The following is a 27,730-nucleotide window of genomic DNA, read 5'->3' as shown; positions in this document are numbered from 1 at the left end:
TGGGATTTTCCAGGCAAGATACTGGACTGGGTTGCCATTTCCTTCTCCAGGGGATCTTCCTAACCCAGGGATTGAACCCAGGCCTCCCACACTGCAGGCAGACGCTTTACCCTCTGAGCCACCAGGGAAGCCCTGCTATATATGTACCACTACCCAATAAAAATCCAATAGCAAATTAAATCAGTAGGATTAGACCTAAAGAATTATTGGAATCAAGCCATCCTTTTCATCTGCTCTTCAGTATATGTCAAGAGCAACGGTGACCAAAACATGTGACCAAACATAAATTTCATGGCCATTACTATGTGTTGGCTGGATCGTGAAGGTAGCTTTGACTTGACAATGCTGTTGCAAAATTTTTCATGGTGGTTTAAGTCAAAAGGTGTTCATCTGTCAAAGAATCATCATTATTATTGTCACTTATCCTCACTATCCCACCCATTCTTACATGATTTTTTTTTGCACTGGTATTATTTACTATTAAGAGAGTGGAAAATCCCATCATGGACCAAGCATAAGGGAATATTGCTACTCACCTTCCAGAGGAACTCATTACATTTCAGCTTCAAAGGCAGCATCACCACATGATTTTAGGAAATGTAGACTTTATCATAAGGACAAATTATGTTACATAGTTAACCATACCATCTAAAACAGAGTTTTCAGAGTTTGTCAAAGGTGTCTAAACCATATTATAAACGAATACTTAACTTTGTAAGCAATAAATTTTTTCCAAAGTAATCATCTATTTTATTTTAATTTATGGTGATTATTATTAATTTAAGTGATTAGGCAATTGCTTAACTTAAATTGTCCAAGTAACTGTGTGACAGTTATAATTGTTCCTTCCCAGCCAGCACTTGGTATTGGCAAATTTTAAAATTTAGACAGTCTAGTAGGTTTGTGGTATTTCACAGTGGTTTTAATCTACATTCCCCTATTGAGTAATGATGTTGAGAACATTTTCATGTTTTTATTGGTCATTTGCATATTTTGCTTTTCTCCTCTATTTTGTATTATTGTTTGAAGTATAGTTGAGTTGATTTACAATGCAATATTAATTTCAGGAGTACAATATAGTGATTTTATCTTTTAATAGATTATACTCCATTCAAAGTTATTACCAAAGGGTGGCTGTATTTTCCTGTACTGTGCAATAGATCTTTGTTGCTTGTTTTTTTTTACATAGTGGTTTGTATATCTTAATCTATCCCTATTTTGCTGTGCTGTGCTTAGTCACTTAGTCATGACTGACTCTTTGAGACCCCATGGACTGCAGCCTGCCAGGCTCCTCTATCCATGGGGATTCTCCAGGCAAGAATACTAGAGTGGGTTGCCATGCCCTCCTCCAGGGGATCTTCTCAACCCAGAATCGAACCCAGGTCTCCTGCATTGCAGGTGGACCCTTTACCATCTGAGCCAGCAGGGAAGCCCAAGAATACTGGAGTGGGTAGCCTATCCTTTCTCCAGGGGATCTTCCCAACCCAGAAATTGAACTGGGGTCTCCTGCATTGCAGGTGAATTCGTTACCAGCTGAGCTACCAGGGAAGCCCGACCTCCATATTTCCCCTCCTGTATTCCCTCTCCCCACTGGTAACCATTAGTTTGTTCTGTATATCTGTAAGTCTATGTCTGTTTTATTATATGCATTCATTTGTTAATTCTTTAGATTCTACATACAAGTGATAATGCAGAATATATCTTATTTTTTTGTTTGTAATCCATTCAACCACCCTACTTTTTTTGCACACATTTAGTTCTTTTACATTTAAAGTAATTATCAATAGGTATGTTCTTATTGCCATGTTGTTGATTATTTTATGATTGTTTTTGCAATTTGTGTATGTTCCTTTATTCCTCTCGTGTTCTCTACCCTATCATCCAGATTACTGATCCACTCTTCTGTATCATGTAGTCTGCTCTAGTGTTTCATTTCAGCTACTGTACACTTTAGCTCTGATTGGTTCTTTTTTGCATTCTCTAGTTAGAGTTTTCACTAAAGTTCTTACTGTGTCCCTCCACTCTCAAGTTCAGAGAGCATCTTTATCACCATTGTATTGAATTCTTTATCAGATAGATTATTATCTTTGTATCATTAAAGCATGTTCGTGAAGTTTGTCTTGTTCTTTCGCTTGGAACATATTTCTTCAGCTCCTCATTTTGCTTGGCTCTCTGTGTTCATTTCTGTGTATTAGGCAAAACTGCTACCTCTCTTGTTCTTTATGGAATGTCACTGTGTAGGTGGCGATCCTTCTATTCAGCCCTGACTAGCTCTTGGTTGTCTCTAGTACCTTTGTGGTTGTCTATACTGCCTGATTTATTTTTGATATGCTCCAGTTGTTGAGGGTAGGCCAAGGTCCATCAGTGTTCCAAGGGGAGGAATCTCATTTAGCATCTATATTCAGGCTGAATCTTGTTTTCCAGGGAGTCTTGTCAATCTGTAGCAAGCCCAAAGAGGTGTACACACACTCCCCCAATAAAAAGTAGGACATTGGATAGAGCTGGAGGGTGTGAAACCTTATTCAAGAATTCTTAGAAAGAACATGAAATACAGTTAGGCCATTGCATCAATATGCTTAAGTAACAAACAGTGATCCTCCCACACAGTATTCTAGTTTCTTCAAAGACAGGCAATTAAGGAAAAACAGTAAATATTATATTGTCATGTTTATCATGTTAATGCTTGGAGATAAGATTTCCTGGAGTATACCTGTGAACAGATCTCAGTGTCCTAATGAAAGTGAAAGTCACTCAGACTCTTTGCAACTCCATGGACTACAGAGTCCATGGAATTCTCCAGGCCAGAATGCTGGAGTGGGTAGATGATCCCACTTCTCCAGGGGATTTTCTCAGCCCAGGGATCGAAGCCAGGTCTTCCGCATTGCAGGTGGCTTCTTTACCAGCTGAGCCACCAGGGAAAACCTAGAGAAAATATTAAATATACAAGTTATTAGATTACTTTTCAACTGCCAGCTACAAACTTACTGCTGTAAATATTCTCGATTTGTTTTTGTTTCCCTTTTGTCTTTTAAAGAAATTTCCTCCAAGCCATATTCAGACCAGGTAGGTAGTTTGCAGCCTTTGTGGTGGTGGTAGGGTTCAGTCGCTCAGCTGTGTCCTACTCTTTGCGACCCCATGGATGGAAGAGCCTGCCAGGCAAGAATACTTGAATGGGTAGCCATTAACAAAGACAATTGAATTTTTAAAAAGTAAATTAAATGCTATAATTTCCCCACACAAAAAAATCAATGTTATGAACCTCTGATCAAATTTTCTGCATTGAACTTAAAGCATTTTCCCTCCACTCCAAACACACAGCAATAATATGTGAAATAGTAAATCAAAATGATCTAGAAAGACTCATATAAAAAAGGCATCTCTGGGGACAAGAAACAGAACTGAAATACAAAGCCATGAGCAAGACTGAAGGCACACACAAGCTGACCTTTAAGTATAAAAATAAGCAGAGATAGTAGGAACTCAGCTTCTACAGGTTTCAGAGGACTAAAATTGTTTCATGTGGGACAGGGGCATGTTGAAGCTAAGCTGCTGAAACCATCCTGCTCTCATAGAAGAAGGTGGAAGGAATATCTGATCAACTTGAGTTTTTAGCTTTTAGCAGGCTATGGGCAATCATTGCTGGAAGATATGAATCAAGTCCAGAAGTACTGAGATTGAAACAGATACCCACTAGATCACAATCCACACCTTGGAGGTACCCTCACAATGACCCCCAAGATATGCTTACGGCAAGCCCATGGAATGAGTAGAGGCAATTGCAGAATCTCTAAATAGAGCTAATGATATACTCAATAACAGCTTTTTTCTCTAAATCCACTCTGGAATTCAACCACGAGATAGAAAGTAAAAGACATACACACAAATTTCCCTTCAAAACTACACTTAATAGCAAAACTCTAAAAGATTATGAAATCCAGTGTTAAAAACCAATGAAAAATTAATGGTCAGGACCATATTAATTCACTTTGGTTGAAATTAATTTTATGTAGCAGTTTGACAAAGACTTTAAGGATATAGAGTACTCTTGGATATTAGGGGAAATGATCAATAGACCGTGAATCAAAAAGTTACAGAAATTAAACAAGGTGAGTATAAGAAGAACTGATTAGAAATCTTGGGATGAAAAAGTATAGCCATTGATTTAAAAGCACTCAAATAACTGGTGAAACTCTGGACTGTATGCATAGAATAAATTAGTACTGAAGACATCACTAAGAATGAAGATAAAAGAAAAAAGGATGAAAAATGTGAGTAATCAGTAAAGAAGCATAGATATATGTATATAAAAGGTAGATTGAGAGACCCAAGAATATAAAGAAGCATAGATATATGTATATAAAAGGTAGATTGAGAGACCCAAGAATATATCTATAGATTCTCAAAAGAAAATAATAAATGGATCAGAAGTAATACCTGAAGAGGTAAAATCTGAAGTTTTTTTTCCAGAATTTAAGAGAAATATGATTCTTCAGATTCACAGTATACTTTAAGTGCCAATATGTACAAAAATAAATCCACATCAAGGTACATTACTGTTAAACTACAGAATAATAAGGATAGACATAAACCCTTAAAAATTACTAGAGATAAAAGGCAGATTACTTATAATGGGATAAGTTTCACACACACACAAAACAGATTTTTTTTAAATTAGCAATGGTAGATGCCCAAATACAATGGGATAAGAGCTTCAAAATCCAGGAGGAAAGTAACTGGCAATCTAGAATTGTATCTATAAATTAACTATCATTTAAGAATAGAGACAAAATAATGACATGAAAGTAAAAACATTTTCATTTGTATAAAGCCAAGAGTTTATCATCCATAGCCCTCACTAAAAGTACTATTAAGGGATAAATTTAAATAATAATAAAAATGAAATTAGAAAAAAACACATGATACCAAAAACAAGAGGATAGAAATTTATAAATTATGTGGATAATTTTAATTAACAATAGATTGCTTTTAAAAAAATAGAAAAGAAACATCATTTCAAAGTAAAAGCCATATTAAAATTTTGACTACTAGACCCTTTGTTAGGACTTCTTTGTTTCTACCAGACAACAGCTCTTCTAGAAAGATCAAGAGCATGGCCCCATAGAAGCTAATGGGCCCAATCTCTCTGTAATTTAGTCTAGAAAGAGAGGAGCAAGTTTCAAAAGGATCTGTGGATATGGCTTTTAGCACATGAGGTTGACTAGAATAAAACACATAGAAAACAACAAGATTTTATGAGAGAATTGCTTTGGCAAAAATGTCATCAGCCTTGATTTTAAAAGACTGAGACTAATTGAGATGTGAAAAAAATACCCATGGGTCACAATGCACTGTTACAGGCAGGAAGCAGGCTGATAAAGCTGTTCAGTTGCCAAGAATAAAATATGCTCCAATGCCCTCTGCAGAAGTGATCAAAGAAAATAGTGGAAAAATACACAGGAGACAGCACATCCAAGCATCACTGGGGAAAAAGAAACATGGAATAGAGAGCCATTCCCAGAATTTTAAACTGGCATCTAATCAAGATATATTCCCAGGCTTAATGAAAAGGAACCTGGTACTTTTTGCCCAATAGATTCAAAATTGCTGTCACTAACCTCTATGTGTCTTCACTTTTTTTCTTTTTTGAATGAGTAGGTTGCAGTTATCCTCTCAGTGTTTCATCACTGTATGCTGGGTGTGTAGGAGGCAGATAACTTGTCATTTTCGTTCTAAAATTACAACTAGGAATGAAGTAGATAGGAGAAGGCAATGGCACCCGACTCCAGTACTCTTGCCTGGTAAATCCCATGGACGGAGGAGCCTGGTGGGCTGCAGTCCATGGGGTCGCACAGAGTCGGACATGACTGAAGTGACTTAGCAGCAGCAGCAGCATGATGTAGATAATAAGCTGGATTTAAAGCCTAATGCCCTGACTGGATGAGTCTTTGGGGCTGTAAAAAGGACTGAGTGAACTTTGGGTGGGGGAGAAATGTGTTAATTGTAACCAAGAGGGTAACCTGTGTTGGATTTCATTATTATTTCCAATTTTTCACCCCACCCTGAATCTAAACCCATTGCCATGGGACTTTGCCATTCTTCCACTAGCAGCAAAGTCCATTCCCCATCCCACAGATTCTGAGCTTGGCCATCTATGCTGCTTTGACTGTTTGGATGTTAGCAGATGTCAGGTGATTAGGGACTAGAAATGTTCTAGTAAGGCTGGGTTTGCTTTTTTTTTTTTACTTTCACAAAATAAAGTAACATGTATGTAATGCAAATTTGACCAGAACTCATAGTCTGGAGCCAAACTCTGCTGAACCTAGCCAAGATTAGCCAAACCATAATCAATCCAATTGCACAAAATGTAAATAATTACTTTTTGCTATAATCCATTGATTTGGGAATTTTTGAAAAGAAGTATTACCATGGTAGGACTTGAGTACAATATCCTCTTGCTGCACAGAAAAATAAGTCTGAGACAGTTTAAAGATCTAAATATGAAATGAAAACATTTCTAAGCTAAAGATAGAGGAAAATATTTTAAAAATTTATTGAAGAATAAACCCAAAGCATAAAAATTATTAATTTTCCTACATTTAATTTTTTTAAATGTGTTTAACACAACACATCAGATATTAAGATAAATTATGAGGCATAGACTAGGAGAAGATATTTGAAATGCTTATTGCTTATGCTCATCAAAATATTATTGTCTAGAATATATATATAGGAACAGCACAGCCAGGAATAATTACACAAAGAATAGAAAAGCAGGCAAAGAATGTAAATATTAACAGAAGACTAAATCCAATAGTCACATGGATGGAAAGATGTTACATCTCCCTGGTAATCAAGAAAACACAAAATAAAATGACAGTGAAGTGTCATTTCATATTTATTAGGTTGGCAAAATTAAGCAAAAATGAGACAATACTAAATTTGGTGAAGATGTGGAATGATAATAATTATTATGTTGAGACTGTAAATGGACACAGCTACTTTGGAGAATATTTGGTATTGTCTAATGAGAACCAAATCCAACATCATTCCCTGTCCTGGTGTTGAACAACACAGGCACCAAACCCACTTACCTTCCCAATCTTAGGCAAGTCTGACAGGTGTGATCTTCTGTCTCTTTGTTAAGCAATATTTAGCTACTTCCTCTAGGAAATATTTCTCCTGGAAGTTAAGACCATGAAGCTACAAAAATAGCTTATATATCAAGACTAATACCTTCTTCATCAAGACTTGCTTCCAGAGCATTACTTCACGTGTGCAGTGCTAAGTTGCTTCACTCATGTCTGACTCTGTGCAACTCTATGGATTGTAGCCTGCCAGGCTCCTCCATCCATGGGATTCTCCAGGCAAGAATACTGGAGTAGGTTTCCAGGGGACCTTCCCAACCTAGAATTGAGCCTCCAACTCCTAGGACTTCTGCATTGGCAGGTGGGTTCTTGACCACTAGCACCACCTGGGAAGCCTGCTTTGACTCTTGGTACCTACAAATTTTACCAGTGACAGACTTTATTTTCTTGGGCTTCAAAATCACTGCAGATGGTGACTGCAGCCATGAAATTAAAAGATACTTGTTCCTTGGAAGAAAAGCAATGACCAACCTAGACAGCCTGTTAAAAAGCAGAGACATTACTTTGCCGACAAAGGTCCATGTAGTCAAAGCTACGGTTTTTCCAGTAGTCATGAACGGATGGGAAAGCTGGACGATAAAGAAGGCTGAGTGCCAAGAAATTGATGCTTTTGGGCTTCCTTGGTGGTTCAGACGGTTTTAAAAAAAATGCCTGCAATGTGGGAGAACCAGGTTCTATCCCTGGATCAGGAAGATCGCCTGGAGAAGGAAATTAAAACCCACCGCAGCAGTGTTGCCTGGAAAATCCATGGACAGAGGAGCCTGGAGGGCTACAGTCCTTGGGGTCACAAAGAATAGGACACAACTGAGGAATCAAATTGCCAACATCTGCTGGATCATCAAAAAAGCAAGAGAGTTCCAAAAGAACATCTATTTCTGCTTTATTGACTATGCCAAAGACTTTGACTGTGTGAATCACAATAAACTGTGGAAAATTCTGAAAGAGATGAGAATACCCGAGCACCTGACCTGCCTGTTGAGAAACCTGTATGCATGTCAAGAAGCAACAGTTAGAACTGGACATGGAACAACAGACTGGTTCCAAATAGGAAAAGGAGTATGTCAAGGCTATATATTGTCACCGTGCTTATTTAACTTATATCATGAGTACATCTCATGAGTAGACCATGAGAAATGCTGGGCTGGGTGAAGCACAAGCTAGAATCAAGATTGCCAGGAGAAATATCAATAACCTCAGATATGCAGACAACACCACCCTTATGGCAGAAAGTGAAGAAGAACTAAAGAGCCTCTTGATGAAAGTGAAAGAGGAGAGTGAAAAAGTTGGCTTAAAACTCAACATTCAGAAAACTAAGATCATGACATCCGATCCCATCACTTCATGGCAAATACATGGGTAAACAATGGCTGACTTTATTTTGGGGGCTCCAAAACCACTGCAGATGGTGATTGCAGCCATGAAATTAAAAGACGCTTACTCCTTGGAAGGAAAGTTATGACCAACCTAGGCAGCATATTAAAAAGAAGAGATATTACTTTGCCAACAAAGTTCCATCTAGTCAAGGCTATGGTTTTCCAGTAGTCATGTATGGTTGTGAGAGTTGGACTATAAAGAAAGCTGAGTGCCAAATAATTGATGCTTTTGAACTGTGGTGTTGGAGAAGACTCTTGAGAGTCCCCTGGACTGCAAGGAGATCCAACCAGTCCATCCTAAAGGAGATCAGTCCTGGGTGTTCATTGGAAGGACCAATATTGAAGCTGAAACTCCAATACTTTGGCCACCTGATGCAAAGAGCTGACTCATTTGAAAAGACACTGATGCTGGGAAAGATTGAGGGCAGGAGGAGAAGGGGATGACAGAGGATGAGATGGCTGGATGGCATCACCAACTCAGTGGACATGAATTTTCGTGGACCCCGGAAGTTGATGATGGACAGGGAGGCCTGGCGTGCTGCAGTTCATGGGGTTGCAGAGTTGGACACGACTGAGCGACTGAACTGAACTGAACTGAGCAACTAACAATTTCACTTTGAGCTGTGGTGTTGGAGAAAACTCTTGAGAGTCCCTTGGACTATAAGGAGATCAAACCAGTCAATCCTAAAGGAAATAAACCCGGACTATCCATAGGAAGGACTGATGCTGAAGCTCCAGTGTTTTGGCCACCTGATGCGAAGAACTGACTCGTTAGAAAAGGCCCTGCTTCTGGGAAAGGTTGAAGGCAGGAGGAGAAGGGGCTGATGGAGGATGAGATGGGTGGATGGCATCATCAACTCAATGGACACGAGTTTGAGCAAGCTCCAGGAGATGGTGAAGGACAGGGAAGCCTGATGTGCTGCAGTCCATGGGATCGCAGAGTCGGACATGACTGAGCTACTGAACAACAACCACCTACCGATTCAAAGCTGTGTCACAAACTCTGCCCAATCGAAACTAGTCCCCTGCCATGCAAGACATACCTGATTTAAAAATAAACATAGGGACAAATGTTAATATGTGAAATCTGACTGGTGGGTATATGAATTTTCATATTATTTTTTGTAATTGCATGGCTAAAATCTTTCATAAAAAAATTAATGTATCTAAAAAGTCATTTGTTATGACAGGACCCATAGTTAATCCCTAGTGAGAGACCCTCTCCCTTAATAGGGAAGGCATTGAAGTGTTAACAAATCTCTAAGTATTGTTCTTTTTCTCACTAGAGTCCCACGAAAATGTTCACTGTCATTTTATAAAGGATCATACTGGTTATCTCTAAAATGTAGATCGCAGTTCTCCTTAGAGGAAAAAGGAAGTTGCATAAGAGCCATACCATTCAGCTCTCCATTTCTTCCCTTCTCTCCTCCAAATTACTGCAAGGAACACCCAGAAATGGTGACAAAGATAGCCCCAATGTTCCCGTGACTTTTTTGAGAAAAGGGCTAGATCTAAAGAAAGCGGACATTAGTCAGACCACACTGGGTGGGCTACAGGAGAAAAAAAATGCTTCAGGGTGAGGTTTCATTTGAACAAATCTTTTTGTGGTCTTTATGTCTGAAATGTCTTCACCAATCTGAGGCTTCGATCTCAACTGGCTTTATTATGAGATGGAAACAGTCAACATCAAAATCGTTCTAAATCTTCAGATGAGTTATAGTTCGACAACCAGCCCTCTGAATGGGATGTGTAGCCTCTCTTTGAGGGGTTGTTTGGCACTGGAGGCAGCTTGGCTCCACTAAGGATGAGCCTCCAGTTGGATCTTTGTTTCACAGAACTGGCCAGTTGTTTGATGAAACTGGCTGAACTAGCCTCTTGTTTTGATATCGTGGAAATAGAGTCCAGTTCTCTTCCCAGCTAAAATGTTGGCTAAAAGCCCAGCTTTAGATATAATACTGAGACATGGATCCAAATCTTAAGACTCTAAGCAACATCTTATCCCTCTCAGTCTTTCTTTTAAATGAGTAAGGATTTTATTCTTTAAAAAAAAGAATGAAAATAATAAATAGGTTTTTAAAAATGGTTTTGAAGTCCATACTTGAAAGTACAGTGTACTATTTAATAATAATAAAAATAGTATGCTAATAGTAAAAAAAAAAAAAATAGCCCTTCTGGACTACTTTCCTGTGCCAAATATTCTTTCAAATACTTTCCAAAGACAAACTCATCCTTATAACAATAGGTAAATATTACCCCATTTTATAACTGAAGGACTGAGTTTTGAAGAAATTAAATAATTTGCTCCAGATAGAAAATCAGTGGTGGGTCATGTGGAGCTTAGAGATGGCATAATTCAATCCCCTCCTCTTACACAGAAGAGAACTGGACATCTTAGCAAGGTGTACTGTCAACATGAGGAAATCTACTTGAGTTCACCCATATAGCATTCTTTTCTTCATGGAGAGAAGGTGATACATGCCTAGGTCTCCAGCCCAGCTAAATCAACACTGGGCTCACATCTTTGTCTTTACATGAGAAAACTTAGGACCAGAGAGGCCTAGTAACTTGCTCACAATCAGGCATTAATAAATAGTGGGGCTGAGATATAAGTGTTCATATAAATCTTTCTCTAGACACTTAGCCTTATTTTTCTTGATTTTGAATTTGGATTTTTTTATGAGGTTTTTTTCTATGATTTTAATTTGCTTTATTCTCCATGCTTTTCAGTCTTCATTAGAAATAGATTTACTCCCACATCCAGCCTCTTTAATTCTCTGTTAGGGATAAATTTTTGGAAGTGTCAAAAATGTGTATAATACTTTGATACAAATTGATAAGCTTCTTAATACCTACTATCCTTCTCAAGTGTACTAGTGAATTTAGCTTCTCATACCAAAATATACACAATGTTATTTACCAATTTAATAGATCAAAATAGCACCTTATTTTAGTTTGGCTCTCTATAATAAAGAGTGAGGTTAAACTTCTTGGTTATCTGATTTATTCAATAGTTTTCCCTTAAAAAAATTTTTTTTTTCTCTGATTTCCTGTTGGCATGTTTGTGTTTTTAAGATTTTTTTTAACATAGGTAAACATTTTTGATAAAATGATGAATATTAGCCTATCCATAGATGAAATCTATGTGAATTGTGTAAAACATTTGAGAAAGCCTCCAAGCCTTTCCTGAAGAGAGCCTAAAAGTCTAGGGAGGTCACAGATCCCTCTGCAGGTGCCCAAGTGAGTGAAGTTGCTCAGCTGTGTCTGACTCTGCGATCCCATGGACTGTAGCCTTCCAGGCTCCTCTGTCCATGGATTCTCCAGGAAAGAGTGCTGGAATGGGTTACCATTCCCTTCTCCAGGGGATCTTCCCAATCCAGGGATCGAACCCAGGTCTCCTGCATTGCAGACAGACACTTTACCATCTGAACCACCAGGGAAGCCAAAGACCTGCCCCTAAATAGCCCCGGTGGCAGCCACTGAACTGGGGTTTTTGGTTGCTTGATGTTGACTCTTGAGTAACCTGATATTTCTTCTTCAAGTGAACTTTTAACACATGAGATTATGAGTTCCCTTTTGTTTTAGGACAAGCAAGCCTCTAGGAGAGTTTTATGACCAATTATCCTTATTCATTAACAAAAAATCTAGATAACAAATATCCATATACACAGAAGGCTTTGATCTGAGATCCCCTTTTTTACTAAGAGGATAATCCTCACTCATCTCACATTTCTTTGGCAGCTACTAAGAAAAACGTCAAGTTCTGTGTGTCCAGATTGTCCACAAGAAAGATCTATGTCAGACCCACCAATGAATATTCTCAAAACTTTTCTGTACTCTCATGAGACTCTTCTCCTACACCACGGCCATCTATAAGGAATGAGGTCTATTGCCTGGTGGCTCAGGTGGTAAAGAATCCACCTGCAATGCAGGAGACATGGGTTCGATCCCTGGGTCAGGAAGATTCCCTGGAGAAGGGCATGGCAACCCACTCCAGTATTCTTGCCTGGAGAATCCCACAGACTGAAGAGCCTGGAGGGCTACCGTCCATTGGGTCACAAAGAGTCAGATTTGACTGAGCAACTGTGAACATGCACACATAAGGAATGAGATGAAACTTACCTACAATTAGAAGAGGAAGCACTGCCTCTCCTTGTCCTCCTTTTCTCATAGGGAGAAGAAATAATTTTTTATTAGCTGATTTACAATATTTTATTAGTTTCTTGTATACAGCCTAGTGATTTGGTAGTTTTACAGATCCTACTCCATTAAAAGTTGTTACAATAAAATGGCTATAATTCCCAGTGCTATACAATATATCTTTGTTGGGCATTCATTTTAGACATAGTAGTTTGTACCTCTTAATCCCTCACTCCTAATTTGCCTCTCCGAACTGCCATCTCCCCTTTGGTAACTAGTAGTTTGTCCTTCATATCAGCAGGTCTATTTCTGGAGGAAATCTCTTCTGACTTGCTCCAATTTGGACAGGTTGGTTACTAGCCCATCTTGATGCTTGGTTGTCATCCTGGGATTCTGCTTTACATCATCCTAGGAATTTCCTTCACTCCTTCTTATGGTGGATTTTGCTAGCTGAACTTTTTCCTTTGGTTTACTCGCTGAGTTGATGGAGTACATCTTCTGAAAGCTTCCTTTTGGGTGGGGGTGTGGGAGAGTGGGTTTCTGGGTCTTTGTTGTAGTGTGCAGGCTTCTCTAGTTGGCATACTGGCTTAGTTGCCCCATTGCATGAAGGATCTTAGTTCCTTGACCAGAGATGGAACCTCTGTCCCCTGGTTTCAGGATCTTAATGGAGCTCAGGGAAGAATTCAGTGAGACAAAGTGACAGTTAAGAAGTAGATTTATTCAGATTCAGAGAGAAACACACTCCACAGACAGAGTGTGGGCCTCTACCAGAAGGCAAGTCTGGCAGCTGGAAGAAGAAATTGTTTAAGGAATTCAAGATCATTTGCCTCTCCAGCTTTTTCTCTTGCCCTCTCATCTGCATTACCTCAAAAAAAAAAAAAAAACACTCGTAAATAGGTAACTGGAATAGAATGTCTATGTTGAGAATTGTAATTAATAAGAAATTACCAGTCCCTCTAACTTAGCATTGCACTTTATTGAAGCTGCTCTCATTCTCTTTGTTGACTTATTCCACACACTAACTTGAATTTATCTTCAATCTCTCCCTCCCTTTCTCCCCATGATTTCTTTGTGGCTTGTTAGATCCGGAGAATATCCATTTGGTGATGTCTGCTTCTCTCTCCAAGTTATTGAGCTGCCTGAGCATCACCTCCTGAGAATTAGTGACCTACTAATCCTATTCTGGATTTATTTTAGAAAACCAAGCATAACATATCTGCATCTTCATCAAGCAGGAAGTGCCCCAGACTTCAAATGAAACTTCTAAAAGTGAATTCACAGAGTCGTTATTGTAATGGAACAGAATGAAAAGAATAAAACTTCTTTTCCCTCAGTTCATGAAAGCCAAAAGCAGAAACAAGTTAAATGCCCTGTGACTCACTATGAGTTCTGATTGCCTGCTTCTGTTTCTGCTCACAATCTTTGCCTGGGAGAGTGAGGCCACTGTGTTTATTATGTGGTCAACCAGAGGTACACATATACCAGGCAGGGTATCTAAAAACTGCTTTTCTCTTAGTTGTCTGAGGTATTGGGGTCTCATGGGATCCTTCTGTCACTACAAGGACCTGAGGAGAGAGGTTGGCCTGGCTCTTTCTTTTCATCAGCATGGTCTCACAATCCACCCATGAAGAGCAAGACCCAGGCTGCCTGGTTCAGCACTGACAGTCACACCCTGGCTCTCACACCTGGTCTCACCTGTGAATGAAGTAATCATCTACATCATGTGGGAGTATGGAACCTGCTCCCCCATATCTTCCTTGACTGATAAGTGATGCTCAAAACTCAATCATCAGAGCTTTCCTTTTGCCACTTAAGATTATGACTACTATGCAAATACTCTCAGGCAGGAAGAAAGATGGGGTGTGGAAGGAACTAACATGTGAAGCCCTACTTTATGCCAAGACTTGTCTGGAGCCTGTTAGAATCTATATTTGTTACGTATTTAATTCTCACCCCTCTTTTAGGTAGGTTCTGTCTCTCCTTGGAAGGGAGGTAATTTAAGTCTTAAGGACAATCAATGAGTAAGTGGTGGATTAAGGATTTGAACCCAACCTCTCTGACTCTGGAGTCACTGGTATTTAATAGAAATGCTGATAAAGCTGCTGTCAATCTTTCATAGTTGTTTACTGATCTGGGGAGGAATTAGGAGCACTTGTGACTTGGAGAGAATGAGAATTAGATTGATATCTGATAAAAAAAAACTATCAGGAGTGACTGGAAACACCTCTTGGCTCCCTTGCAATGTTGCTATGGAGACTGAATGATGCTTTCCTTCCTCTAGGGCTCATATCTCCTGTCCTACATGCTGCCTGATTCAAACAAGGAAATACTGGGGAAAAACTCATTATGTGAAAAGAGCAGTGTCAAGCAAGAGCCTCTCTTTCCCACTCTGCCCTAAGTGATGTCAGTGATACATAGGAGCTGAGTAAATGAGGCTTGAGCCTGTGATAGAATAAACAGCCTACAGCCTGCCACTGTGTAACTGGGATTTGACAGCTTAACTAACCAACCATTTGTAGATTAGAGACCAGAAAGGTATCAGGAGAGACTTGAAAAGTGCCTCAGATATTTACATTTGTGTCACTCTTTAGGCATGTTTGGAAGTTTGGAAAAACAGGTGTGGTTGGCCCTTTTGATGGAGAGAACCCTGGATTTGGAAGGAGAGACCGAGGGACAGCCCCCAGCCCTGCCACTCACTAGCACTGAGGGTTGGAACCAAGGCTGAGGTCAGGCAGAGTCCCGACCCCTCCAGAATCCATGGGTTGTTCAGAGGGTGCCACATCTTATAGTCTGTCTTGATTGGAGACAACGAAGCTAGTTTCATAGTCCCAAAAAGTCAGTCCTGGACTAAGGCTTTCAAGGAACTGCTAAAAAAGAGAACAGATCCAAATCTGGCCTCTATCACTTACTAGAGTTGTTTCCATGGGGAAGTCTTACCTAATTTCTTAATTTCTTCATCTCTGATCGTGATAGAATAACTAGGTCGATAGGAGAGAATAAAAGCAAAAGTCCACTTCCTGGGCAGACATATATGCGCACATAATTGGTATTCTGAGCCTCAGTTTCCCTCCTTTGAAATATGAGTCATAAAAGTTGAAATAGATTTACATGTGTTCCCCATCCCGATCCCCTCTCCCACCTCCCTCTCCACCCGATTCCTCTGGGTCTTCCCAGTGCACCAGGCTCGAGAACTTGTCTCATGCATCCAACCTGGGCTGGTGATCTGTTTCGCCCTAGATAATATACATGTTTTGATGCTGTTCTCTTGAAACATCCCACCCTCGCCTTCTCCCACAGAGTCCAAATGTCTGTTCTGTATATCTGTGTCTCTTTTTCTGTTTTGCATATAGGGTTATCATTACCATCTTTCTAAATTCCATATATATGTGTTAGTATACTGTATTGGTCTTTATCTTTCTGGCTTAATTCACTCTGTATAATCGGCTCCAGTTTCATCCATCTCATTAGAACTGATTCAAATGAATTCTTTTTAATGGCTGAGTAATATTCCATGGTGTATATGTACCATGTCAATGTATGACAAAAACCACTACAATATTGTAAAGTAATTAGCCTCCAACTAATAAAAATGAATGGAAAAAAAAGAAGTTGAAATAGATAAGTGAATGATATCATGCATGGAAAGGTAAACTTTATTGTTCCTTCCAGTTTTGATACCCTGTGAACACACATCTTTGCCTACAATTCCTAGAGTCTAAACAGTGTTCTTGAGAGAGACTGAGAGACATTTCTGTGGGACTAGAGGTGAAAGCAAATTTGTCCCCTTAAGCTAAATCTAGCAGAGCTTCAGATAGAGGCCTTTATAATCCTTGACCACCCTTGAGGCATCTATTTTCTATGAATAAAAATAACAGTACATGGTTTTTCTCTAAATACGTATCAGATAGTTAGGTATTGGAATTCATTGTGAACCACAGAAGGGAGAATTTCATCATTGTGAGCAAAGTAGTTAGTGATCTGTTCTCCTCATTTGGTCCCTATATCTACTTTAAGGGAAATAACTGCTTCTGGAAACATACTTGGATGAAAGTGCATTTAAAGAAGACAGTAGCAATGATGAGGCCAGTGCTGGACATCCAAGATTTAGGATGGGGCTTGACATTATCTGTGTTACCAGCAACTAAGGAAGTAGGATCAGGGAATAGAAATGGCCTACAGATAGAAGAATAATAACCACTGGGTGTACATCAAAAGATCCTACAAACTGAAAAAACAAAGTGCAAATAAGAACTTTTAATACAGGGGGAAAAGCTACCAAATGTGGGGGAAACTCAAGACTAAAGGAAGTGATTGTTCCCTTACTCATGATGGACACAGCTTTGGATGGACACAGAATTGGATGCTACAGATTACTGCTTAGAACTGACCAGTTACAAAGGCACAGAGGAAGCCTGGAGAGCTGTTTCAGTAGTTGTCAACTCCCATGAGCAGAGATTGGAGACCCAATATGATTGTGCAAACAAGATGGCCATCTTAAAGGCTTATTGAATAACTGAGGTTCACCTTTACTCCATGGGGTGGGAGGTTCAAGTGCATTGTCCAAGTAACAGGGCTCAATATAGAAGGGAAGACTAGATATTTTCATGGACATTGTTTCATTCCACTGGTACCCAAAGTAGGTACTGGTAGAGAAGGAGAAAAGTTGCTTATCTAAGAGCAACAAGTTCCCCAGTGTGACTGAAACAAAGGTGGGCAAATGCAGGAGAGCTGGGTTTCATCCCTGGGTCAGGAAGATCCCCTGGAGAAGGGAATGGTTACCCATTCCAGCATTCTTGCCTGCAGAAGTCCATGGACAGAGGAGCCTGGAGGGCTGCAGTCCATAGGGTCGCAAAGAGTTAGACACAACTTAGCAACTAACATTTTCACTTTAAAAAATGTAAAGAGAGTAGTTTAGAGAAGATTCCAAATGATGCCAGACTAAGAATCTGTGCTTTAATTTCTTTGTTATTGTTGTTTCTTTGGGTTTTGTTTTCTGGGGTTTTTTTCTGTTGTTGTATTTGGGTGGGGGCACATCATAAAGATTGTGGGATCTTAGTTTCCCAATCAAGGATTGAACCCATGCCCTCTGCAGTGGAAGTGCAGAGTCTTAACTTCCAGGGACCACCAAGAAAGTCCCTGTGTGTTATCTTAGTGGGAAGCCTCTAAAGACTTTGGGGATGGAAATTGAAATGAAAAAAAAGGAAATTCATCTCACTCTAGCACATAAAATAATTTAGAAGGGAGGGGAAGATGAGGTTAAGAAGGAAATGGTTTTGGTCAATGAGGTTGAGAGTGTCCTGTTGGGTGGAAGGGAAAATGAAGACACATGGCAAGCTGAATGGCCCCGGGGAGGGGTTGCCTGGGTGCTCGTATCCAGGTGAGAAACCACAGAATTAGCAGATCGATGAGCTTCCTGAAACATGGAGTAAACTGTGACAAGGACCAAGGATTTCACAACCACCTGAGAGAAGTAGACAGCTGGCCAAGGTGAACAGGACAGTTCCAGGACAAGATTTCATGTCCTGATTATTAGACTCAGCCTGAGAGGCCACTGGCTCTACTCACCCTGGTTGCCCTCAAGGAAATGAACACTTCCAGCCAGAACCATCCCATCCTCATGATTTCTGGGGAAAGCAGAGCTGTAGAAAACTCCCATTTCCCCGTAGTACTATAACCCCCACCCCTAGAAAGTTCCGATTTCCTACATGCCACATCCTTTGCTTCCAAACTTCTGGGGAGAAAGTTCCCCCTTATGTTTAACCAGTTCTAGGATCCCCACTCTCTGAGAGACAGCAACAGTGAGCTCATCACCAGTGCTCGGGGAATCCACACCACTGAGTTCAGGTGAGTGAGTTAATATTTATTTCAGATTTGTGATCAGTGACAATGTATGAAGAATTTTTAGGGTCAAAAGTAATGTGTGGAAAAGGGTAAATCTATTTAAAGTAAATGTTTAGATATTTTTACAACTTTCTCATATTTGAAAGAAAAATAGGAGTTTGTAGCCAAAGCACCCATTCATAGACATAAAAGCAGTAATGAGAGAGGAAAGGAAGTGTTTAGCAGAATTCCTGGTTCATGGTGAAAGATGTACCCCTATTAATTATGACGTAGAGTGGTAGCATGAAATCCAAGAGAAAAGGCCCTCTGTTAGGTAGTAGGATTAGCACTCATAAGAGAACTGGGGGTTGGAATAATGATTTTAAAGTCATTTGCATAGAGGGGATAGTAGAAATTGTGAATGGCCATTTCCATGCTTGCTTGGAACGTAAGTGTGTGTTACAAAATAGAGGTCTCAGCTCAACTCTTGGGGATGAAGAGGAAGTGGAGCAAGTAGATACGGGCTCAGAGTTGTTAGAAAGGAGGAAGGTCCATGATAATGTGGAATCTTAGAAGTCTGGGGGGAAAACAAGGCAAAGGCTTCATTGACTGAGAAACATCAGAGGCTGGAGAAGCCACAGGAGAGCAGTTCTAAGATGACTGCATTCAGTTAATCTTGCCTTTTAATGGTGGGCATTGGGAGCTATGACCTGACATGCTTAGAGTTAGTGAATCCAGAGCTCCCAGCCCACAAGACTTCTGCCATTGCTTAATACTGTGTTCCCTGGGCTCTAGATTTGAAACCATAAAATGTGTAGTATTTATTTAGTATTAGACCATGTTCTGAGAATGCTTTTTCTGGAGCTGTTTGAGACCACAGAATTGAAAAAGTTCTCGAGATGAAATGCTAGCCCTGTACTCAGGTTGGCCTGTCATTTTTTCCATTTAAAGCCACTAGTAATATGGTTGCAAGATGTATTTTGCCCATTTTTTAAAAGCCATTTTCTACTTTCTACTTTCCAACCACCAAAATATGTTGGGAGTGTCATAATTGTTTTTCTCTTTGGAACTTTAGAAAATATTGTTTTTATAATAGAAATAGCATTTCTTTAATTTTTTTTCTTTTTTTAATCGCCAAAGTCTGCCATACCAAAAACCACGGACTTGGCTCATTATATTTCCAATTCTAGCTTGTGCTAGAATTGCTGGCAAATGAATATGGTAGGGCTGCCCAAAATATTTCTGAGGAGGTTTATCTCAGACATTAGTCAGATGAAAGACTAGAAAATTTAAATGGACTTAAACGCATCATGCAGGGCAAGTATTTAGAATAGGGTCTTATACATGATGCACATATATAAATGCTGGTTATTATTATTAAGCCATTCTAAGATGATGAATTATCAGAGGCCATAATGCACCAAGAAAGACCATCTATTCTTATGATAGGATAAGTGCTCCCTAACGGTCCAAAACACATGATTATTAGAGTTTAGAAGACTTCCAAGGAGCTGTTAAAAGATGACTGCACTATGAGTGATAGATTAAGTGTGCAAAGAGGCTGACCAGTTATCAATTGGGTATGCTTTACAAAATGTATCATGGAGTGGAAAGTGAAGGAGTTTGGGGTCATCCAGAGTTACAGAATCCACATTAAAATTAGCCCAACCATAATTGAAATGTAAAGGTACTTGGAATTAGCATACAATGAAAATATTAAGATGCTGAAAAAGCATGATGTTCAGGCATCTAGAACTTGTCAAATATGTGGAGAGATAAGAGGGACCATATTCAGGGTTCTGTTTCCCCACACTTACTTGCTTTCAAGGTCTTCAATTTCTCTTGAGTAGGGAAATGTGATAGGAACATTTATGAATAAATGATCTTGTTTCTGTAGATCAGTCAGTAAGTGATTAAACATCTATCTTTATTAGCCTTTGCTTTGAGACATATGGAAGTCAATATAATAGAAGTTTTGTGTCAATTATAAACTTCTCTATGATTCAGGTTATTGCTGAAGATAGAAAGAATGTATAACAGGCTATGAGACAAAGGGAGGACAAAGAGTAGTCCCCAGATTTACATGCTAACAGTATTCAATCCACCGCATGAAAGAATATATCTAAGAGTCTTGGAAGAGAGTTGGGAAGACCAGACAAATGTTGAGTAAAGACCGAGGGAGTAGAGGAAGGATAGATGGGTTATTTTGAAATTAGTGAAACTTCTCTGCAGACTCACTATAGACAAATGCATGACTTAGATTCTAAAAAATTCATGATGAGAAAATAAACACACCCTCCAGCAAACCTAGTCCACCCTTTATCCAGAACTCCACCAGCCTCAATGAGCCTATTCTCAGGCTAGAATCCCACAAAAGAAATAACCAGTTGTGGTGGGGAATGGTCCTAGCCTATCTCTTTGGGACAACCCTAACCCCGTTTGTTCCCATCAGTCATCCGAACAGATGGTAAGTTTTTTTTTTTCTTATTTAAAAAAGGTTATTAACATATTTTCAGACCTGCCATATAGAGATAAGAACATCCTAAGAGCCCTAGGGACAGGATAAGGAAAACTGTGTTTAATGAAGAATATTCATATGACAAACTTAGAAGATAAGATTGTAGACATAGGTCAGGACATAATTATAGAGGACCTCGAGAGCTTAGAAAAATGAAAACTCAGAGTTTCTTCTCTTGGCTTTGGAAGGGAGTTAAAGATTTGTGAGCTAGAGGGGAGATAAAATATTAAAAGACAAATTTCAGAAAGACTACTCTTCTGGTTGGTAGTGGGGAGAGTGGACCACAGTGGGTAGGAAAACTTGAGACTAGAAAAGAGAAAATAGGTTGATGTTACTACCATGGGCCATGCACAAAGGCCTGGATACCAAACTCCTGAACAGTGGGATTGGAAACAGGAGAGGCCATCTTAAATTAAAATCACGTGGGTGTTTTCATTATTTTTTTCACTTTTTATAATAGAAATGATTCAGTCATACATAACCATAGAGGAGATAATACAGTGACTTTCCAGTATCTAACATCCCACTCAACAATTATCAATATTTTGCTAATCTTGTTTATCTCCTCCGACAACTGTTTTTCTTTTGAAACAGTTTCAGAATTACAGGAAAATTGCAAAATTAATACCAAAAATTCTCATATACTCATCTACCAAATTTCCCAAATGGTAACATTTTGCCACATTTACTTTAATTTCTCTCTGTTTCTCTTTCCCCCTCCCTCTGACCCTCCCACCCCTCTCAGTCGCCATTCCTTCTTTCTCTCTCTCATTCATATTGGTGCTACAGTTGTCCCAGATTTGGCCAGTGGGAGACCCTGCAAGCTGGATCCTAGATCCTCCTGATATTAGTCCATCATTCTTTAAATACTTCTTTTTGACACAATACAGTGTTCCAGGTTCATGTTATATTTTCCATGCCACAAGCCTGGAATCAAACATATTTCAAGGACCTTGTGCCTTTTAGTGAAGAAGAGTTTATTAGAAAACAAAATATGAGCATTAGGTATGCTTATGGTTTTTGCTATGTCCTCTCAGCAGATATAGCTAGAAATCCATGCATATTTATTTCTATATATAAAATTATGGGTTTATACTAGTAACTCCAATTTCAATCTAATACCACAGGTTTCTTTCCAACCTTCTCTCTTTTGGACTTGTGATTTCATTTCCTAACAATGAGAACACTGACACTTCTACACAATAGAGATAAAATCACACGCGTATGAATTATCTCCAGGACTTTATAGAATAATCCTGAGATTACCCATAGTTCTCTCTCTTCGACCTGGTGTGCTTAGTCTAGGCAGGGAAGAGGAAGGAAAAAGTGTAACAACACAGGCAACAGTGTGACATATACAGTGTTCCACGTTTCTAAACAGGAAGGCAAGCACAGGGTGAAATGATGTTTCCAGGGCAGTTAAGGACTAGGAACCTCACATTTGTCCTTGGATGGGAGTTTATTTTCTCAGACTGAGTCTGAGCTTGACATTCCAGCCGCTCGCCCTTCCACGGCAAATGGATATGGAGAAGTCTGCCACCACCCGCTGATGGAGAAAACAGCTGTCCTTAGAGGGGAGAAGCCACAGAGGTGGTTGGATGTCTTCTCCACTCCCCCCACCTTCTCCCGCTGCGCAAATACAGCATGCACACGTACACACACAAACGAAGGGATGGGAACTCTTGTTTATTGCTAGGAAATTCAATTGGGAGTGAGAAAATCTCCCTTAAGTAAATTCTCTAGCCAAAGTTTAGATGCTGACTTGCATGAACTTTAATTCAAGCTTGATTATCTTGATTATCTGTGAGTTTTTTGCCTGTGTGTATTTGTTCAGTTTCCTGAGAAGTTGGATGAGAAAGCACACGACTTCGATGAGCTGGCTACCACTTTATTTTTGGTATGTTTGCCTGTAGAGGCTTATTTTCATTTATTAAACAGTGTTTATTAAACATCTTCTATGTGTCAGACACTGTGTTAAGTTCTTGAAATATAGACATGGATCAGAGACTTAAATAGTCCACCAAGAACAGAAGTAAGACCTATTTCTCCTAGGGATAAACCATTTCTGGTGGCCTTAAAAGAGCTATCTGTATGATTTAGATGATTCTTAGCAGCTTTCTCTAATCTTTAATTAGTTACCTGACATCTCTTAGGATGCCTTGAGTTCTACCATTAGTGCTTCTTCTTAATACCTTTCTAAAGGCTTTGCATTCCTATAGAATTTTATATTACAATATAAGGACTTTTCCCTGGCACAATGTCCCAGATCACTATATAGGTATCAGTTAGCAGTTAACTTAGAACAAGGTCTTGTGAATAAGAACACATAAGAAATGGGGGTCCATTAGAAGGAGAGAGCAGAGGATGCTAGCAAAGCCCAATACAAATTTCATAGTTTCCTAACTACAATACCCCAAGTCAGTTGAGAACTACAGTTGATACCTCTTAAATTACTTTCTATGACCCAAAATATGTGCTGTGTTTTGTCACCCCATGAATCTAAGAAATATGAAGAATCTAGCCAACTGCTGTGAAATGAAAACAGATCATAAAGTTAGATCCAGGTAATCTCCCACAAACCATGCTGAATGGATTGCTTTTCTTTTATGCTTTCCAATAATTTTCATTTGAAAATTGGGTTCCAATATTTATAATAAACCTGTATCACTCTGATTTCATAATAGAGTGGGAGAAACCAGTAAAAAGGGGGATCCCTGCTGTCACACTGTGTAGCCAGCTTAAGGTAAGTGTATAAACTCATGGAGCTGAAAAATATACAGGGTTGGTTCTGATGGGCAACAGTTTTTCATTGCTCTCTCAGGTATATCTTGTAAGCAGAGGCTATGATCATTTTTTTGCTAGACTTTTTCAAGAATGTCTGTATATGAAGAGCTAGTGTCTCACTCTGGAACAAAGGGCAAGGAGGCTTAGTGCCCCACTATAAAAGATCTGAGTTCCCTAAGCTCAGGGTTTCTCTTCTGTAATGCAACTCACTGTGTGTGCGTGTGTTATTTTGTCTCTTGACATCACCAAATGGGAATTGGGACTTGAAGAATGAGCACAAGAAAATGCTGATATGCTGGCTACTCTTGTGAGTGATACAGTCCTTTGACTCTGAACCAAGAGTTTTATGTCTACTTAGCATCCATGAGATTACAGTAGGCCAAATTGTTAGCTTGCAAGTAGGGTAAAATTTTAGATCTTACAGAGTTCTGGTCAACTCAAAGAATTAAATTATAGACTAACTACTGTGGTGTTGGAGAAGACTGAGAGTCCCTCAGACTCCAAGGAGATCCAACCCGTCCATCCTAAAGGAAATCAGTCCTGAATATTCATTGGAAGGACTGATGCTGAAACTGAAACTCCAATACTTTGGCCATCTGATGAAAAGAATTAACTCATTGGAAAAGACCCTGATTCTGGGAAAGATTGAAGGCATGAGGAGAAGGGGATGACAGAGGATGAGATGGTTGGATGGCATCACCAACTCTATGGACATGAGTTTGAGCAAACTCTGGGAGCTGGTAATGGAGAGGGAAGCCTGGTGGGCTGCAGTCCATGGGGTCACAAAGAGTCAGACATGACTAAACAACTGAACTGAATTGGCACCAGGGTCTCAAATTCATCCTCTTCAAGACCACCTTTCTTTACATATCTGCTTTAGGCTAATTATTTATATCCCCCCACACATTCTTATGCTAAGACCTACCCCCCAGTGTGAGAGCATTTGGAGATAGGATCTTTAGGCGAAAATTAGGTCAAGCAGGCAGAGTCCTCATGAATGAAATTAGTTCCTTATAAAAGAGGATCAAGAACCCCCCCTTGCATTTCTGCCATGTGAGTGCACAGTAAAAAGGTGGCTGTCTGTGAACCAGGAAACAGGTTCCCACCAGACACTGAATCTTCTGGCACCTTAATCTTTCACTGCCCAGCTTCCAAAACTATGAGGAGTCAATTTCCATTGTTTATAAACCTCTCAGTCTATGGTTATTCTTCTACAACAGTTTGAATGGCAATACCTCATCCATTTCTGCCTAATCTGGTTCTGCTTTAGTCTATAGACAGAGAAGAAAGACAGCTTTTGTCGTTCATAAATCTATTCTCTGAAGTCCATAGCTCTTGAGCTATTGACTTTCAGCTGTTTCCAGTGATGAATGCTGGATGGCCTAACTTATATCATGGTTCCAGCATGCATGTGCATGTTCAGTCATTGTCCAACTCTTTGTGACCCCAAGGACTGTAGCCTGCCAAACTCTGCTCTCCAGGGGATTTTCCAGGCAAGAATACTGGAGTGGGTGGCCATTTCCTACTCCAGTGCATCATGGTTCACTTGGGTCTATATTTATTTAGCAGGTATATACCTATGATATACTCAGTAAGAATAAGTTCAGTTCAGTCACTCAGTAATGCCTGACTCTTTGTGACCCCATGGGCTACAGCAAGCTAGGCTTCCCTGTCCATCACCAACTCATGGAGCTTGCTTAAACGCATGTCCATCAAGTCAGTGATGCCATTCAACCATCTCATCCTCTGTTGTCCCCTTCTCTGCCCACCTTCAATCTTTCCTGGCATCAGGGTCTTTTCTAATGAGTCATTTCTTTGCATCAGGTGACCAAAGTATTGGAGTTCCAGTTTCGGCATCAGTCCTTCCAGTGAATATTCAGGACTCATTTCCTTCAGTTGAGTGGTTTGATCTCTTTTCAGTCCAAGAGACTCTCAAGAGTCTTCTTCAACACTGCAGTTTAAAAGCATCAATTCTTAGGCACTCAGCTTTCTTAACAGTCCAACTCTTACATCCATACATGACTACTGGAAAAACTGTAACTTTGACTAGACGGACCTTTGTTTGCAAAGTAATGTCTCTGATTTTTAATATACTATCAGTAAGAATATATTTAAACATATTTAATATTTAAGAATATGTTTAATATACTCAGTAGGAAATATTTCTGGAAATCATGTTCTTAAATATGAAAAGTTCTTATGACTATAGTCCTCTTTAAAATGGAATAAATTAATGAAAAAATATTATTATAAGTTATTAATGTTCAAAACTTTATGCTTATTAGCATAACTTTGTATGCCACTCAGTTTGCCCCCTCTCTCTACCCTTCAGCATTCAATAACATAGATCTGGGAACAGAGACCAGAACAATATTCTTTAAATGTCAATAAGAAGGTAAAATACACCTGAATAGTTACAATGAAATAGTTAAAAGTAAACTGAGTAAAATTGTCATTTGGAAAACTAATCATTGGTAAATAGACTTTAGGTAAAATTACCTACAGCCCTCCTTTCCACCCTTTGTTTGACCTTCACTAACATTCACATTTTTTTTTCCTTTTGCTTCTTCATTTCTATAGGTCTATGTCCCTGATAAGCTCTTTGTAGAAAAGAGACAGCTTCTAATTTTTCACACATAGTAAGTTAAAGCTTTTAATGTCCACAGTACAGAAGAGGTTTCTTCTCCTGGGAATGAGCAGGATGACTTAAAAAGGAACACATCAGAACAAAATAGATTACTCAAACTCTGTTACATACTATTCCAAACAATTATTTTCCTGTACCTAGAAAAAGAACTTCATATGTTCCAAAGTTTTGAGCAGATTATATTTTCCTTTTATTAATTCTCAGTTTCAGGAACTTTCAAAACACAGCTCAATTAAGCCAATTAGAATAAAGTTTCCTATTAAATTTCCTGAAGATCATTGAGGTCTTATTAAAATAAACCCTATAACCTCTATTTGGAAACATTCTTCTTTGCTCATGTGCCTTCTCCTGCCAATTTTTTTCCAAATCTTTAGTTCAAATATTAAAATTCTTAATGAGTCTTCATTTATGTTCGATGGTAATGTTAAAAGCTTGGTGTTTTTATCTGACTCTTCATGCTTATTGTTACCCTTTTGTCTCCGTGAAGAGGGAAGTGAGGCCATGATCCTGAACTGAAGCCTCAGGACGGAGACGAAGGAGCCAGTTTGGCTTCTGTAGAGTCAATGAATCATGCATGGTGCAGTCATAGATCTCCTGGGGTTTAAACCCATTGGCAGGCCAGCTGAGGAAAAGTCTCAGCTTCTGTAGCAAGGAGGGCCTGCCAACAGGATGACGATGGATTAATTTCACTGCCTTTGGTCTGCTTTCCTTTAGTGGATACCTACAAGATGTATGTGATGTGTGTGTGTGTGTGTGTGTGTGTGTGTGTGTGTGTGTGTATCCTTACCCTTTTTTCCAAAGGTTTATTGCGATAAAGCTTATGATTTGACAAACCATGAGACACTAGACTGACCTCAGGCATTTATATCTGTCACCTCAAGTATCTCCTGACTACTCTGAGCCCCAGACTTGCCTATAAGGTACATAACCCTAAAAATGTGAGCTTCTTCCAAGAGTGTTTATGTCTGCCACTTTAGAATGACCATGGATTGCATTATATCAGCCTTAAAGACCCAAATCAATAAGTGACACTTGGAATTTATTCTAAGAGTAAGTCCCATACTTGACCCAAACCACATGTCCTTACAAAGTGGTCTAGTGTGTGAGAGTAGTGTAGTGTGATCCAGAAACTATCCTTCTGACTCTCTCTTTAGACATCAGAAAAGCTTCTGTTAATGACACACCCATTCATGGAAGTATTTTGACTGTTCTTACAGAAAATAATATTCTGTTTGAGTTATAGGGCTCTTTATATCACCCCAGTGAACAACAGCCAAGAAGTCAATGCATCTAATCTTCTGGGTTT

Source organism: Odocoileus virginianus, chromosome 6 (assembly GCF_023699985.2).
Source record: "Odocoileus virginianus isolate 20LAN1187 ecotype Illinois chromosome 6, Ovbor_1.2, whole genome shotgun sequence".
Lineage (NCBI taxonomy): Eukaryota > Metazoa > Chordata > Mammalia > Artiodactyla > Cervidae > Odocoileus > Odocoileus virginianus.
Note: the sequence above shows the minus strand (reverse complement) of the source record.